This window comes from Carassius gibelio, chromosome B19 (genome assembly GCF_023724105.1).
Source record: "Carassius gibelio isolate Cgi1373 ecotype wild population from Czech Republic chromosome B19, carGib1.2-hapl.c, whole genome shotgun sequence".
NCBI lineage: Eukaryota > Metazoa > Chordata > Actinopteri > Cypriniformes > Cyprinidae > Carassius > Carassius gibelio.
The window spans coordinates 11,293,858-11,311,531 of NC_068414.1; the positions used below are offsets into that span (position 1 = coordinate 11,293,858).

The window sequence follows — 17,674 nt, forward strand, 5'->3', positions numbered from 1 at the left end:
ACCACAGACAACGTTCGAGGAGTCTTACCTGGGCTAAGGAGAAGAAGAACTGGACTGTTGCCCAGTGGTCCAAAGCCTTCTTTCAGATGAGAGCAAGTTTTGTATTTCATTTGGAAACTAAGGTCCTAGAGCAGGGATAGGCAACTCCGGTCCTGGAGGGCCACTATACTGCAGGGTTAGGGTTAGGGTTTGGAGCTAAACTCTGCAGGACAGTGGCCCTCCAGGACCGGAGTTGCCTATCCCTGTCCTAGAGTCTAGAGGAAGGGTGGAGAAGCGCATAGCACAAGTTGCTTGAAGTCCAGTGTTAACTTTCTACAGTCTGTGATGATTTAAGGGTGCAATGTCATCTGCTGGTGTTGGTCCACTGTTATTTTTTGAAAACCAAAGTCACTGCACCCATTTACCAAGTCAAGAGGAAAATGAGAAACTAGAGACCAAACAATGCGGATGAGCTGAAGGCCACTGTCAAAGAAACCTGGGCTTCCATACCATCTCGGCAGTGCCACAAATTGATAACCTCCATGCTATGCCGAATTGAGGCAGAAATTAAAACAAAAGGAGCCCCTACCAAGTATTGAGTACAAAGACTTAAACTACTTCAGTCTGAGTGCACTGAATTTATTTAAGTTTAACAATTTGAGTTGAATTACTGAAATTAATAAACTTTTCCACAACATTCTAATTTATTGAGATGCACCTGTACATGTTTTCACTTTAAATGTGTTGCAAAACATTGAAGAAGCAATTTGCTGAAATGTTGCCACAGGCATGTATTCCAGCGAGCCTGGTTTGAGCATCAAGCAGCTTCAGTGACTGTCAAATTTCAGCTTGAGCCTGTATGACACCAAGCTTTGCATCCAGCTTGACATTAGCTGAGTGATAATGCATCCTGCCTGACACCATTAGCATCGATCCATTCAGCACCCCATCTGAAGTAACATACACCGAGTATGTTCAGACAGTTTCAAACAACTACTGTATGGTGGTTAACTAGTGCATTTACAGCTGTCTATAGACCCAATGTTATATTACTTTTATGCTTTTAAGGAATCGCATCACATAAATTGCTTTCATCATTTCACTTTAACTAGTTTACTCAACAGTTACTTTAAATACAACACCTGATATCTGTAGGTGATCTGCACATGCTATATGTGTGTACTAGAAGTGTGTGCAGGCCTGACATAAAGCAATATGCAACGTTTGGTGAAGAGACCTGCTTTTTGTCTTGGAAACTGAAGTATAGTACGAAACTGATATTGTATATGACGAATGTATGTTTGTTTGATCTGTGTATTTTGTGGGTGGAGTAAGGATTTTCTTTAGATTTTTGTCAAAACAAGTAAATATTTTCATTTTTATCTTTAGAATCAATTACAAACCTCACCCATTTATTTTGAATGGTATACACAGCTGCCCCTTTCCTCTTCTGTGTATTTTTCTTATTCTCTGTATCAAAAGTCTCCTCAGTGAACTACCATTTGTATGCATTTTACTGCTTTTTCCAAACAAAACAACAACAAAAAAACTTTTTTAATGATTTCCATCCTACATGTCAGCTGTGATGCTATAACTTAATACACTACAAAGATGCTGAGCATCTTTTGGTAAAATAATCAGGGTTTTTCCAGTAAGCAAGACAAGAAGCAGTAATACAGAGTGGTAAGTCAGGAATGAGTCTCCTCAGTGAGACTCTTTACTGGAAATAGATGACTCATATGTGATGAATTTTCTTTGAGTTCTCCAGCGCTCTCTGGTCGGATACAGTTGGTTTGATCCATCTTGGTTTAATCCGCCATGGTCCAGATGTGTGACCCTGTGCTGTGACAGCATTTTAACAGCAGTGACAATAATATGCTGAGCCCACCTTTTCCGAGACAGATTTAATTACTATTTGACAAATATTGGCAGTGTTAGATACTGTGTAAACAGTGTTGTTTTTATAGTTAATAACACATATTCCAGAAAAGCCTTACCATAAGCTACATTGTGGCTACGAATATGTGTTTGAAGTGAAGGGGTCCCTGAGTGCGCTTCTGTGCTTGAATTTTTTTTTTTTTTCATATCGCAGTTTTATTTGAAGGAGTAGTCCAGTCTATGGTTTTCTTTTTATATACTGAAAAGTCCATAGCCTCAGGTTTAAGGCTGTTTGTGTGTGTGTACATATTTTCATGTTTTACTGTATGTATGTAGGTTTATGGACAAGGGGTGTGACTGGCCCCCACCCCAGATGTGGTTGTTTTTTAACCCCTCTTAAGGTGCCCTCGAATGCTCACAGGGAAATGAAAGACCCTCATTTATTGTGAATATATGGCACACACAAAAATGCTCTCTCACACTCTTAAACAAACGCACGTATACTTTAGGATCCTACACTGCTGTGACATACACTACCAGTAAAAAGTCTGAAACATTTGACTGAATTTGTGTTTCTCAATATCAAGATAATGATGCTAATCTATAAATGATGAAACAGCAGTCAAGCATTCATGATAACTCAACACTCTCAGGAAAAAAAGGTACAAAAGCTGTCAATGGAGACATACTTTTTAAAATGTATTACCTTATTTGCCCCTAAATGGTGCATATTAGTACCTTAAAGGTACAAACTAGTATCTGAAGTATTAATATTATTATCTTTTGAAAGTTTACCACCCCAGTTATAGTTTTTTTTTACATTTCTTTTTCTAAAAGTGAAAGAGTGGAAAGTAGAAACAACAGTACACAAATACAATACAAGAAATTAAGTAAACAGTACAGTTCAGTAAGTTGTTCTATTTACAGTAACAGTAGCATTCAATTAAGAAACTGAACTATCAAATGTGAAAATAAAACACTTCAAAATCTAGATGTATAGATATAAATATAGACAGTTAATTATTAAAGCTACAAAAGTTATTCAGTGGAGCAGTGAGTGAATTTCATTCTTTTTTTAATTAAAATTAATGGTATTGATAATAGGTCGACATTATCAACAGCTTCGACAATGAAAATTGTCTACAAATTTCCTTTGTTGTCAAATAGTTGTTTGATCTCATGTGACCTAATGTAAGGGCCTGCAGTGATGTGGTTTGACCAGCGTGGTACTATACTGCAGGATTGTAATTCAGCTCTCTTGGATGCAGTCCAATAAAGGAAGACATACTTGTGAGACGTTCAAATTAAGCTTAACAAGTGGAGTATGAGAACGCTTTAAAAAACTACAAATAAAAAATGCTTTGCAGTCAGCAGTCCATTAAAGGCATGTTTCCATTATGTTTATGTAGCACCATATGCAATAGACTGCTTTGAAACAAGCATCTTTATAGCATTAATCATGAAATTTCAGTTAGAATTACAACTTGATTTTCTGCTATAAAACAGCTCAATATGTGTATGAATATGTATAGAATATGTAAACTATTTTAACCAATTCCAAAATATGAATAATTGATCAAAGCCTACTGATTAATTGGTTAAAAATGGACAATTGGTTGAATAATAATGATTTCATGCAGCCCTAAAATATATCTGCAGGTATATTAGGCTGCTGTCAATTTAAGGCCTAATCTTAAATCTTAAATCTGATCTAGAGCCATGCGCGGGACTGTTTTCTTAAACCCACACCCACCCGCAATGTTTGTGTCCACTCTCGCCCGCTGCCACGGACTTGTGAAAAATGTGTAAACAAATATGTATTCAGACTTAATATTCGTTCAAGTTAACATCCAGAATAACATTTTAAACATGATTGCATTTAAATAATATGAAGTAACCGATGCTAAACCAAAGCCCCACACATGACAAAAACATTGGGTATTTTTTTTTATTAGCATTTTAAAACATTAACCATTAAAACAATACTAGTGGCAACTAGTGGCACCTCAGTTTTAAAATGCAGGCTAGGCCTACTGCATACATGCACCAATCGATTAATTAGGAAATAACTTTATCATTAAATAAATAAACACAGAGAACTTTGAAAATTCGCTAGATATAATTGTAACAAAATAAATACAAAACAAAATAAAACAAAATTAAATGCTTTTTAAAAAATCTCACAGATTTCACATTCACAATAGCATGCTAAACAGGCTATTGCAAACAGAAAATAAATAATACTATATATATATAGCTCATAGCGTAGAGTCTAGTGGTAGACTACTTAAACAAATGAATTTGATCACTGGTCCTTATTGCTTTGCTTACTCTATATTACTATGAAGGAAAAGTATATTGCTGACTGACTGCAGTCCCAGACTTGTGCGTCTTTCTTCCAAGATCCACCCATTCACACTCAATGTCCTATCTGATGGCGCACTAGATGCAGGAATGCTCAAAATAAAAAGTGTGAATTTTGAGAGGACAGGAAATCGCTCTTTCCCATTTTTTTCAGTGACAAGTGAGAATTGTTTCAATATTGCCTTGCTTTTCTTTTGTCAAGTAAACAGCAGCTTTAATTTTCTTCTCAACTTTTTGTGTTGACTCCCATTTCTACTACACACCATTGTTCCCCACGGGTCTCCCGTGAAATGTTCTGACTGCCCACTCCAGCCCGCAGCAAAGGTAAAACTGGCTGTTCCCGTGAGATTTGCATCGCCCGAACCCAATGCAGCCCTCTACACTGATCCAACACACACTTCTTAAGTTAACTGAAGACATAAACAAACGTGTTTACAGTAATACTCACTAAGACAATTGTATGTGTATATAAGCTTTCTGCCACAAAAATTCATGAAAGACAAAGCATTCGGGATCACATGTTATCTGGGACATGGCTTTCTGCGTGCATGATTTAGATATGCGTCAATGCGAGAACACATTACGTTCAAGGTTTATTGTGCATAACAGCACTTTTTAACATCAAGCATGTCCTGCACTTCACTTTATCATTTATGCATATTTCTTTAATATTTTATGCAGTATTGCGCTGCTCATATGTATTTAGATATTGAAATATACACAATATAGCAAACTCTCTATCGATAGACACTTTATATCATTGCCAGAATATACAGATATGAATATGTTTGTGCTAAATAATAGTTTTGACTTTTCTAGTTTTGACAATTCTGTGTGGTAATATGGAAAATGATAGAAATTAAAATGAGCAGGTGAGTCCAAAAAATTGAGTTTTGGTGGTGCACGTAAAGGCAGTTCAGTTTATAATAGCAGATTGGCTTACTGTTATTTATTATGTTGAGGTGTGTATTTAGCCTTTGGTTTAGACTGTGTGTCTGAGTGAGTGATTGTCTTTCTCTGTTTTGCAGGTGACATTGAGCCCAGAGTTTTCTCCTTTGGCACAGAGAACAGAATATTCAGACTGACCCAGCTGGAGTACACCGGTAAAAGAGAGACTCACCTAGTGTCTGATGTTCTAGTCTAATATGATGTGACTGACGAGGACAATTTGGATGTGATTTATGACAAGGACATCTAAGGGATGTGTGGGGTTGTTGAGTAACTCAGGGTCTGTCTGCTGTGATATCCTGTTTGGAGAGAGCTGATGCACATCCCTCATATATTTTATTTAGTAATGTGCAGAGACATCAGGGGTTTTCAAACATACAGCCCTTTCTGGAAAATTACTAGAAAATTATGGTTTAGAAATCATGTGTAAACAGATAGAGATATACCAGTAAATCAGTTCTCTCAATTTGTCCATTGCGCCACATCTTGCAGGTAAACAGCACATTAAAACACATTTTGAGACTCTTCCTTATTATTAAAAATGCTGTTGTCCAGCATCTTGCATTTTTAAAGTTAAAAATGTGTTCTGTGTGAATGGCTCTGTCATTTGTAAATCAATAAAACTAAAACACATATCTCATTCAGGGCATATGGTAAAAAAGGTAAAATTAATTTTCAACAATTGACATTGGCATTTTGTTGCCTTTGTTTGAATAATATTTCAAATGTGTAAACAGAATCCAAAATTTTACAGTAATTTACAGAGTTTAATGCAGGTATTGTTGCTGTAATTTAATGGACAAAATAAAAGGTCCCAGAACAGATCCGTGAGGTACTCCATGCCCCCTTTCCACTGTCAGTTTACTGCTGGTATGGTTGCTCCAAATACTAAACAAAACTGGAGCTGTTAAAACTGGAAATGCCTGATGTTGCAATGGATCATATGTCTAGTTGACAGACATCCTATTCTCATGTTTGGCATGTTGAACATTGGCTTATTTTATTTTTATTTTATTTAACCTTTATTTAACCAGGTTAGTCTCATTGAGATATAGAAACTCTTTTCCAAGAGAGACCTGGCCAAGATAGCAGAACAAACACATTCACAAAACAAACACAAAAAGGCAAAATGAGTACTCCAGTACATTTCAGTTAAATAAAAATGGCATTACTTAAAACATTTACACATGTAGATGGACTCATGAAACACAGCATCCAACATCTGAAAACACTTTGATGGGGCATTCATATACAACAGATCTCCATAATTAATCATTGAGAGAAATGTAGCCTCGACTAACCTTTTTCTGGCAGAATAAGTAAAACAAGATTTGTTCCTAAAGAAAAAACTTAGCTTCAATTTCAACTTTTTTTTTTACTAAATTCTGTATATGAGGCTTAAAAGAAAGGTGATCATCAATTAAAAATCCTAAATATTTATAAGATTTATAAGAACTTATCAGTTTTACCCTGATAAGTAACAATATTCAGGTCTAACTCATTTTTCCTTGAGTTTGAAAAGACCACTACTTTGGTCTTATCTGCATTAAGCACAAGCTTTAAATGACAAAGCTGTGCTTGCACTCTATCGAAAGCAGTTTGCAAGTATTCATATGCCTTCCTACTGGTAGCAGCACAACAATAAATGACTGTATCATCTGCATAAAAATGGAAAGATGCATGTTGGACATTTTCCCCAAGACAGTTCATATAAATAGTAAATAAAAGTGGCCCAAGAATGGAGCCCTGTGGGACCCCTTTGCAGATAGATGCATATTTTGATGTTAGGCCATCAACTTGTGTAGCTTGAGTCCTATCAGCGATTTAGTTGATAAACCAGCCCACAGAGTGCTTAGACATACCTAGAATGATCAGTCTCTGAACTAGTATACTATGGTCAACAGTGTCAAATGCTTTGGACAAATCAATGAACATAGACACACAGTGTTTCTTATCATCAAGCGCTTTGACTATATCATTAATTACTTTTATAGCCGCAGTGGTAGTGCTGTGTTTTTTCCTAAAACCAAATTAATGCTTAGATTAAACTGATTGAGCATTTAAATACTCTTTCACTTGTTCACCAACCAAATATTCCAACACTTTAGCCAAAGCTGAAAGTTTGGAGATGGGTCTGTAATTATTTGGCAAGTTAGGGTCACCTCCTTTCAAAAGTGGTAAAACATAAGCAGACTTCCATACCTTGGGAATTTTGTTTGTGACCAGTGAAAGATTAAAAAAGATGAGTCAGAGGTTCAGCTAGTATATCTGCAGCCAATTTCAAAAAGAAAGGTTCTAAGTGATCGGGGCCCGCAGGTTTTCAAGGATTCAATTGTTTCAAGGCTTTATGAACATCAGCAACATAGAAAGAGCTAAAACTGAAAGTTTTGTCGGCAGTAATAAAGGTGTCATTTAAAGACTCTGACACTATGGGGGCAACAGAATTAAACAAAAATCCAGATGATATGAAATGCTCATTAAAACAATTTAACATTTCTACTTTGTCAGATATAGATACACCATTCTTAACTAAAGAAAAAGGAAAGCCTGTTTGTTAAATGCCTTACAATATGTACTTAAAATTAAGAGTAAACTAGGACAGCAAGGGACAGACACTTGTCTGTTTTATCACTGCCTCAGAGGCAGAAGGGCTCATTTTCTACCTCTGTATTCTACAAGTATTGTTGTGACAGCCCTAACTGACCAGGGGTCATTTCTTGTGCAACAATGTAACTCGCTGCCTAACTAGCATAGGATAGTGAATTATTTTAGAAACCAACCAACTAGTCACAACTGTTTTCCAAAACCATAGTAACATGGTCGCACCTCTGGCCCACATTGGTTCAAAAATAAAGGAATGATGTTATGCTATGAATGACCAAAGTGGTAAACCGAATTACTAATAACTAATCAAAATTAATTTATTCAATTGCCAATGAACATGGCATTTCATGAATACTTAATTATTTTTTGTTCCTTGTCATTTAGTTTTATTTGATGTTTAATTCATCATGGATTCTGTTTTACAACAAATCCCAGGTTCCCCCCTTATGCATTTATGCACATGCATACTTTTTAAAAACACTACTGATTGCTGACACACTAAAATATAATGATTGACATGCCCATCTCGGGACTCGATTGTGAAGCCAATGCTGAAGCGTTCTCATATGAAGCAATCCGAGCGACGTCACAGCAGCAGCGGATGCCATATGCCCCAGGAGCCTCTGAAACAGTGGAACCACCTTCCTGCCCCGAAATCACTCCATGCAGTTCATCACCGACTGAGCATGCTCTATCGAGAGACACGCTGTCAGTTCAGCTGAGTTAGACTTGACACCGAGAAAAGAGATCCACTGCTAAGGGAAGAGTTTGCTCTTTTCTCAGTTGACCCAAAGCCCCAACCGGCTGAGAACCACATCCCTGTGTTCGCACAACTGAGCTCGGGACTGGGCCAATATAAGCCAGTTGTCGAAGTAGTTGAGAATGCGAATGCCTGCTTCTCTCAAGGAGATGAGGGCTGTCTCCACGACCTTGGTGAAGACACTAGGCAACAGGGACAGCCTGAAGGGGAGGACCTTATACTTATACTGATATGCCCGCCCCTCGAATGCCAAGCAGTGAAACGGCCTGTGTCGGGGGAGAAGATGGAAGGGCAGCTGGGTGACAGCAATAGGAGGTGGCCGGGGAAGGATGTGTCTGATTGCCTCTGTCTGCTTTTGTGCGGGGGAGAACTGTTGAGCAAAGCTCTCCACCGCAACGCTGAAGAGGCCAGCTTGGGAGATCAGAGAGTCCAAGAAGTTGTGCTTGTCGGACTCCCTCATATCTGCCAGGGTAAGCCAAAGGTGGCATTCCTGGACCACTAACGCAGACATTGTCTGACCCAGGGACCACGCTGTGACTTTTGTTGCCTGTAGGGCAAGGTCCATCACGGTGCGCAACTCTTGCATTACATCTGGTCTGAACTACCCTTCTGCCGCTGTTTTAACTCCTTGGCCTGGTAGACCTGGAGGAGGGCCATGGCATGCAGGGTCGAGGCGGCCTGTCCATCAGCTCCGTCAGCCTTGGCCCTCAGTGCAGACGAGAATTTACAGGCCCTGGGGGGGAGGCATGGATTACCCCGCTAGGCGGCAGCGCTCTACGTGCAAAGCTGCATCGCAATAGCGCACTCAACTGGGGGATCTCCACATACCCCTTAGCCCCCCCACCGTCGAGGGTAGTGAGGATCCTCCAGGACCTAGTGACCTCCTCATGCACTCCCGGGAAGAATGGAACCGGAGGTGGCTGCCAACAATCCTGCGGCACCCCCAAGAACAGCTATTGCATTACACCTGGTCTGAACTACCCTTCTGCAGCTGCTTTAACCCCTTGGCCTGGTAGACCTGCAGGAGGGCCATGGCATGCAGGGCCGAGGCGGCCTGTCCAGCAGCTCCGTCAGCCTTGGCCGTCAGTGCAGACGAGAATTTACAGGCCCTGGGGGGGAGGCGTGGATTACCCCTTAGCCCCCCCGCCGTCGAGGGTAGTGAGGATGCTCCAGGACCTAGTGACCTCCTCATGCACTTCCGGGAAGAATGGAACGGGAGGTGGCTGCTGACAATCGTGCGGCACCCCAAGAACCAATCGTCCAGCCCTGATCGTTCGGGAGATGAAGGGGCCTTCCATGGCAACCTGACGCTCTTGGCAGCCCAGGCAAGTATAGCAGTCAGCTCTGGATCTGACTCAGGCAACGCCACTCTCCCAGAAGGAGAGAGGCAATGCAGCCTATTTCCTCATCTCCAGAGCCTAGCTTGTCCCCCGATGCAGTGATCGACATCAGGTCATCTGCTGGTGGGCTGGATAAAGTGCTAGACCCCGCCCTGTCTGAGGCACCAGCATCTGAATCGTGGTACACCAAAGGGCACGATGCGCTGGAGGAGTGAAGGGGCCGTGGAGATTCGCTCAGCAGGGAAGCCCTCTCTGTAATCTTCAGATCACTCTGGCCATGAGCCGAACTAGTCCTTCTCTTGAAGGAGGAACTCGAATGGGGAATGGGGAGGGGGACTCCTCCTCATTTGATAAAGAGAAGCCTTGATCGCAACATCGTGATGGTCCCCGCTGAGCTACTCATCCACGAACTCTGCCTCAGTGTGCTCGAGGCCCAGGCACGAGATGCAGTGATCGTGACCATCAGATGGTGCAAGGAAGCAACCACATCCAGAAATGCACGAGGGGAAAGACATCTTTAAAAAGACGCCCCATCACTCATTGAGCTCTTTTAGTTGTTCTTTTTGTGAATAAACACCGAATTGTTAAAGCACCCAGGAGGAGTTGCAGCGTGACTGCAGAATAAGAAGCTACAACACGCTGAAATCAAAGCAGCAGCACTGGCAACCCCTGCTGACGCACCGTAACACCAACACTCACGTCAAAAGGCTGTCTTGATGACACTCTGTTCAGGAAGCTGAAAGGCTCGGACATAGACCAAAGCTGGCTAACAATACTTATGGGAAGACCTTAAACCATTGTTAGAACTTTTGCTTTTCCTTTATTTTTGATCATTGTTTTTTCTATAAAATAAATAAAACAGGAACACGCCTTCCATTTGCATTATTTTATTTTAAATTCATTGAAACAAATTTTCAGTATGAAAAAGTTTAGCTGTTATAATTGACTCAAACCTGTCAATTCAAATCGTCTCAGGTTACGAATGTAAACATGGTTCCCTGAGAGGGAAGCATACTTTGTCTGAAGCATACTTTGAAAAATGCCAATGTGTTGGCTGGCGACAGCCTCTGACGTCACTACTGGCGCGACTATAAATACGCGCCCGTAGGACTCGTCACTTATCTTCTTCGTGAAGCTTGCGTCCGAAGCATGGCAGGGAGCTAGAGGACGCAGTGTCTCGTTCCCTCTCAGGGAACCATGGTTACATTCATAACCTGAGATGTTCCCTGTCAAGGGAACTTCGAACTGCGTCCTCTGAAGGGACACTATGGGGAACAGTATACCCACGCCGCCATGCTGAGGGGAGTGCAGGCCAGAATCATGGCAAACACTAAGTACCAACTCTACCATTTCACCGGGATTCGCCTCTGGGACGGTTCGACGGCCGTCCATGACATTATCCCTTATGGCCAAAGGCCTAAGCTACATACCCAACTTACCTGAAGGGCCTCGGCCCGGGGTAGAGCTGAAGGCTTGGAATCACGAAAGATTCCTTTAAAGGGATACGGCTAAGAACTTAGCACTGTTTATTACCAAGTCTTGCCTGTCACAAAGGAGGGGCTCTCGTGGCACTCTGATAGAGCAGCTCGTAGATGGAATGGCCCGGGAGCAGAGTAATTGGAGGATGGAACGTACAGATGAAGCCTCGGCCACGCCTGTACCATGGCGTCCAGCCCCAATGGAGCTGGATGAGTCAGAGGAAGCCAGAGGGGATAGTGCGACGCTCTCTTGAGCCGCAAAACCGATCCACCCAGGTCTGGCCAACCTCTCTAACTCGGCTTCAACACCTTGGTGCGAAGGCGCCATTCCCAGAGCCTCAGCCCCTGCCTCAGCAGGATGTCTGCTCTCACAGTGCGTCTCAAAACAGTATGTAGTACTGGAGCGCTATGATGAAAAAAAAAAAACTGAGAATTCAGTCTCCCATGAGAGGAGGACTCAGAGCTCCGAGCAGCATGCTCATAGGCGACCCTTTTTGAAAAGGGGAGCGCTGCTAAACTACCGCGAGAATTGCCCACACAGCCCCCCATGTTGAGGGGCGGTGCTTGAGGTGTATAACAAATACACACTGGTTGGATGAAGCCCAAGGAACCCCGGGGCTAATCATCTTAAGAAAGGGAACGAAGCGGAGCGCGTAACCCTTACCGTACAGGATTTTAGAAAGTGCGCAGAGCCTTGCGTGCACACTTACGTGGATTTGAGACAGTGCGCAAAGTGTTCACGTGCACACTGACCACCATGTGGTTTTGAGAAAGTACACAGGCTTAGCGTGTGTACAGAAAAGTTACCTGACAACCACTGTATGTGGGAGCTCACCTTCAGAGAGACCTGTGAAGCCTACTATCTGATAACCACAATATGTGGGAGTTCACCTACAGAGAGGCCTAGAGAGGCCTACTACCTGTTACCAGATAACCACCTCAGTGGAAGGTAATATGGAACTCGACTCCAGGGAGGCCTGGTGAGGCCTACTACCTGACAACCACAAACCGTGGGAGCTTGTTTTTTAGTGGAAACGCACAGCATGTGGGAGCTAAATCTCCAGGGAGGCCTGGTGAGGCCTACTACCTGACAACCACAGTATGTGGGAGCTCGCTTTCAGAGAGACCTGGTGAAGCCTACTATCTGAAAGAGTCCACACAGCCCCTCATGTTGAGGGAAGCGATGCTTGGGGTGTATAACAAATACACACTGGTTGAATGAAGCCCAAGGAACCTCGGGGCTAATCATCTTAAGAAAGGGAATGAAGAGGAGCACGTAACCCTTACCGTACAGGATTTTAGAAAGTGCGCAGAGCCTTGCGTGCACACTTACGTGGATTTGAGACAGTGCGCAAAGTGTTCACGTGCACACTGACCACCATGTGGTTTTGAGACAGTACACAGGCTTAGCGTGTGTACAGAAGGGTTCCTAAGCATCGCAGAGGCGCTGGATAGCACGGGAGAGGCGAGCTCCAACCCTCAAGCGAGGGGAGCATCACCTGAGGCAGTGCATACAGAAGGACTCTGTAACTACCACCTCCCCGGATGTGCCAAGCGGCCAGGCAGCCCCTCAGGGTGACCTGGCCGGACATCCATGAAATTCCCTGCAGTGCTGTGCCAGTTCTGACGATCAGCCAGGCTCCTCGGGAGGGGTGTGGGACGAGCAACCGCAGAGCGCTTGCTTCCCGCACGTGGAACTCGCTCCGCGGTGGGTGTCGCGCCCTGGGGGGGCGAACCCATGCGGCACGGCCGCCTGCCGAAAGCCTGTGATCGTGGCCAGAGCACAAGGCTGGAACTGAGCACTGTAAAGGAAACTCACAGAGTCTGTTAGTAGACATAACCACCAGCAACACCCATAAGCAGAAAGGGTTACATACTCACCCACCCTCCTGTACTGGAGTCCCGCTTTACAGGGTGCCCCTTTTTGGTCCGGACCGTCAGTAAGGTGGTCACTATGAAAATAGGACCAACCAAAAACATGACAGGTCCAGGATAGGAGACTGTTATGTGAGAAACTTTCCACCTAACCCCGATCAGGTGGAGCGCTGGTGGCTACAGGGGAATTAGGCAGGGGAGAAATAAAACAGAAGTTAAAAACATCCAAAAGCAAGTGACGAACTCCTAGGTATCGCTCCGATCCGGACGAGAACGCTGCCCTTTCTGAATCATATCCCTCAGACCCTGCTTACCTCTTCGTGACCCGCGATTCCTCTTGCCCCTGCCCTCAGGCGGGGGAGGAGCGCGAGCCGCGACACTAGCCTTCTGCGCCCGTCTTCGATCCTCAGATCGAGATGGGCCAGGACCCCTTTGTTGTTTGGGCTCTGCTGCTGTGTATGATTTACCATTTAAGCACGATGTATCCTGGAAGGGCTTAGATGGCAAAGAGGGAGATTTTAGAGAGGATGTTCCCCCACTGAGAGATAGCAAGCCAGCATCTCTTCTACAGGGTCATCCTCTCATATCCGTTCTTGTGCATGCCATCGATATCAGCATAACTCGTATGCTGAAACCGATGGATGCGAGAGAAAAATGGCCTCTTCCATTCCTTTTCGACTTCTGCATGTAAGTCAGGCAAGAATGGGAGGCTCACCTTGGGCTGGCGGGCTATGGTCAGAAAAATAACGCTCATCGAGGCTACCTCGCGACGTTACCTTTCTGGCATGCTTCCATGGCAAGTTTATTTATTTTTATTTTATTTATTTATTTTTTTTTTATTTTGCCACGGCGCGATCCATAACCTCTAACAGCTCCCCATACGCAGAGCAGGAGAAATGAGCGGCTCAGCCTCAGCTTCTTCGCCACTCTCAAATATCTCCTGCTCTTTCTAGGTAGAACCCAGCAGAGCACTAACTTCAGTGACAGAAAGGGTTAATGAAAACGCATCTTCCTCCCGAAGTTCGCTCTCGTTTGCCGCCGGAGAGTGTGAGAGGAAAAGTCCCTCTCTACACTCCTCAGCGAGATCAACCTGTGATCCCCAGGAGCTCATTCTCCTCCGTGCCTCAGCAACGGCGGGTCCTGAGCCGCGAGATCCAGATGACAAACGAGAACGGAGCTCTTTCACAGAAAAATGCTCGCAGTGCACGCAGATTGCCCCCTCAAGGACATCGCGCACGTGCTCTTCGCCCAAACAAGAGACGCAAAGACTGTGTTTGTCATCAGGTGTCAAATAACGCTGACATGGATGCACACACTGTTTAAACGCCTTGCTATTGGATGCCATGATAACGATAATAGATCGCTCTTACCGTTCTGGTCGTTTCTCAGATGCACGCTTCAAACAAAACAGTCAATGAAGATGAAGAAGATAAGTGACGGGTCCTACGGGCGCGTATTTATAGTTGCGCCGGTAGTGACGTCAGAAGCTGTCGCCGGCCAACACATTGGCGTTTTTCAAAGTATGCTTCAGACACGGGTCACGACGAGGTGTTCCCCATAGTGTCCCTTCAGAGGACCCAGTTCGAAGTTCCCTTGACAGGGAACAACATGTATGCATTGCAAGTGCATGCATTCAAAGGCACAAAAATAATTTAGAAGACAGCAAGACAATTACCAAAACACCCTAAACCACCTTTGAAACTCAGTCTCGTCTAAACTGGTCTTCTCAGCACAGGCTTGCACTTTCTCTCACCCACCAGCTTACTGCACTCTGTGCTTCAGCTTCCTTCAAACTATATGAATGGAAAGAAACAGAAAACTGCATTTATGTCAGAGTTTTTGGTCTTATTTCAGCTGGAGTGGAGGTTTTTTATTGAGTTTGGGCAGTTTCATGTGGAAGTTCTCCAGAGCCACTTTCTAACTGGACCCCCTTTTTTCCACCTGCGGCTTGATTCTTTCCATCTTGTGCAGATTCAGGACTGATGGGTGCAGCAGAAAGCTGAATGGGAAAGTGTACTTAAAAGTCTTTTCCCTCACTCTCTCCACATTGAAAAAAAGAAAACAGCAGCTTTACAAAATAACTAGAAATGTCCAGTTCTGTCTGGAGTGAATGAGGGAATCCTACTAAATGCTTCTAAATTATGTGTCAACAGACACCAGATGTGCATTAGACCACATAACCTTTCAGGTGGGAAACGCAGTTAGACTCTGAAAGGTATTTTAAATTAAAACTTTGAATTTGACAGTATTACAAAAAAAAAGGCACTTTTTAAAAAAAAATTGAAGTGGCATTTATTTATTGATTTATTTATCTGCAAGTAGTTTTTAAATATACTTTCAAGTTATGAAGTACTCTACAAGTGCACGTTCAGTTGTGATATCACACATCATTGTTCATTCATGATCAACCATTATCTAAATAAAAAAAAAGAGAAATATATTTTTTTATTGTTTTGTATATAGAACATTAAATACTTTAATAAACAAGATATGCATATATGCGTATTCAACAGACTCGATCTTTCATTCCATTACAGCTCACTACAGTGAATTGCCATCCGTTCTACTCACATGATGCAATGTATTTCCAAGCAAAACAAAATATTCAATAAGAAAATTTTGTAGAAGAGACTTCATTTTGTCTGTATTCCCTTGGCAACTGACTGGATGGGCATTAATAGAATGAAATCAAACCTTAATGCAAGATTGCTAAAAAAAAAAAAAAAAAAAACCTAATAGCTTGTGATGTCAAGAGAAACTGGCCATTTATGAGGCAGCAAGCATTTCTGAAAATGTATCAATGCACCAATAAATAGTTCTCAATAAGAGCATGCATGTGTTGTGTTCAGAATATGGTCATATATTTCCCCATCCTCCCTGAAAATATGACACATTTTGGCAATAATAAGTGGCATCTGTGCCTCCCACTCTTTGAAAAAACGAAGCATAATCTCACCTCCCCTTCGCCTCACGGTTAGCGCGCTAGACTACGATAGCTCATTCATACATTCAGCCTCTCTCTCTCTTGGTATGACTCACACACTCTTAGCCTTAACTCAAAGCCTGACTGCTCTCACACATTAGCAGAGCTGAAGAGGAGACCTGCAGCTACCAGGTAAAAGACATTGATGATTACTAGTCTAATCTGCTCAATTACCAGATTTCACACATATCCCCTTCTGCAGGGCTCACAGGATCATAATGCTGCTCTTTTTAGCATTAGTCTGTGTTTTTTTTTTTTGTGTGTAATGTGTTATGCTGAGTAGTAAGAGTTATTTATGTTTGGCTGTACAGTGTGTACCGACTGACATTGAGGCAGTCAGGCTGCATGCTACCCGTAGTATACCGTGTGTGTACTGTATGTGTGTGTGTGTTTCAAATGGCTTCCAGTACAGAAGGCATGCAAAGAGAGGATGAATGGACTGACTTTACTGCGTATGTGTCCTCTTCTACACTGCTGCTGTATGAATGAGACTCTGGGCGGATGGATACCGGCGGTTGCCCAGGGCTCTTTCACTGGTGGGAGGGGAAATTTAAATCCCGGGAGATAGATACAACAGTGTAGTTGAAGTCAATGGGATCCGGCTGATGGTTTGTGATAGTGTACGGAAGAGACATATGTATAGTAAAGGCAAAAGACTAATTATCTGGACTGCCTGACACAGGGTTTTAATGCATCAACAGAGAGAGAGAATGACTGCAGAGCTGAGATGCTTTGTGTTGTGTATCCCTGTCTGCATGAGTAATGTTTATGTAATGTGAAGTTCTATGAGAGATTTCATTATGACCATGCATTAAATGCAGACAGGGCATTTGTTACTCTGAGATCTCAGAATTGTTCCGGTATGGTTCAAATATGCGCTTTTTATTTGTCTTTATCTTATAGTTAGCAACTTTGGATCAATTTATTTTTCTTTTGTATTCATCTTTTAAAACTGAATTAAAAAAAAATATGTCATTTGATTTAAAATTTAATTTGATTTAGTTTTTTTAATGAAACAATGAAAATAAATACTAGATTCTGATATTGTTTTTCCTTGTCCATCCGCTCCTGTCTGAGAGATGAGTGTATTTGGAGAGATGGGGAGGGGGGCATCTCCTTGGTTTGTCAGGCGCTCACTCTGTAGTCAGGGAGGATGCTGGGAGATAAATTTAGCCCTCCAGCTTTGCTTCCATCTGCCATTGCATGGTTTAGGGCCGTTGCCATAGGAACCACCACTGGGTGCCCATTAGTGAGCAAGAGGGAAAATTGGCGAGCTTTCTTAAACGTATTAAACGACATATTTTAGATTTGGTTAAGTACAGTGTAAAGCTTATGTTTCGCATGTTTGTGGTTTTGACGGAGTGGACAAAGCTTTGTTCCCAGATTCTAACCATCTCAGCCTGGCAGGGTTACGCAGTGGTTTGGTAAGACTCGTCACTGACCTCGTTATAAAATATTTTCAAAT

The 17,674-nt window shown here is 42.6% G+C and overlaps 1 protein-coding gene across 3 annotated transcripts in view; it reads left to right on the top strand.

The window, feature by feature from the left end:
• hivep3a (HIVEP zinc finger 3a) overlaps positions 1 to 17,674 on the top strand; it is a 49,417-nt gene that overhangs the window by 8,865 nt on the left and 22,878 nt on the right. For 2 of the 3 annotated variants that reach the window (XM_052584591.1, XM_052584593.1), the window contains exon 2: positions 5,250 to 5,324. The gene's annotated coding sequence lies outside the window, so the exon portion shown is untranslated. Of the gene's footprint in view, positions 1 to 5,249; positions 5,325 to 15,926; positions 16,342 to 17,674 lie in introns of those variants that run through there. The other variant, XM_052584592.1, reaches the window with a different exon arrangement.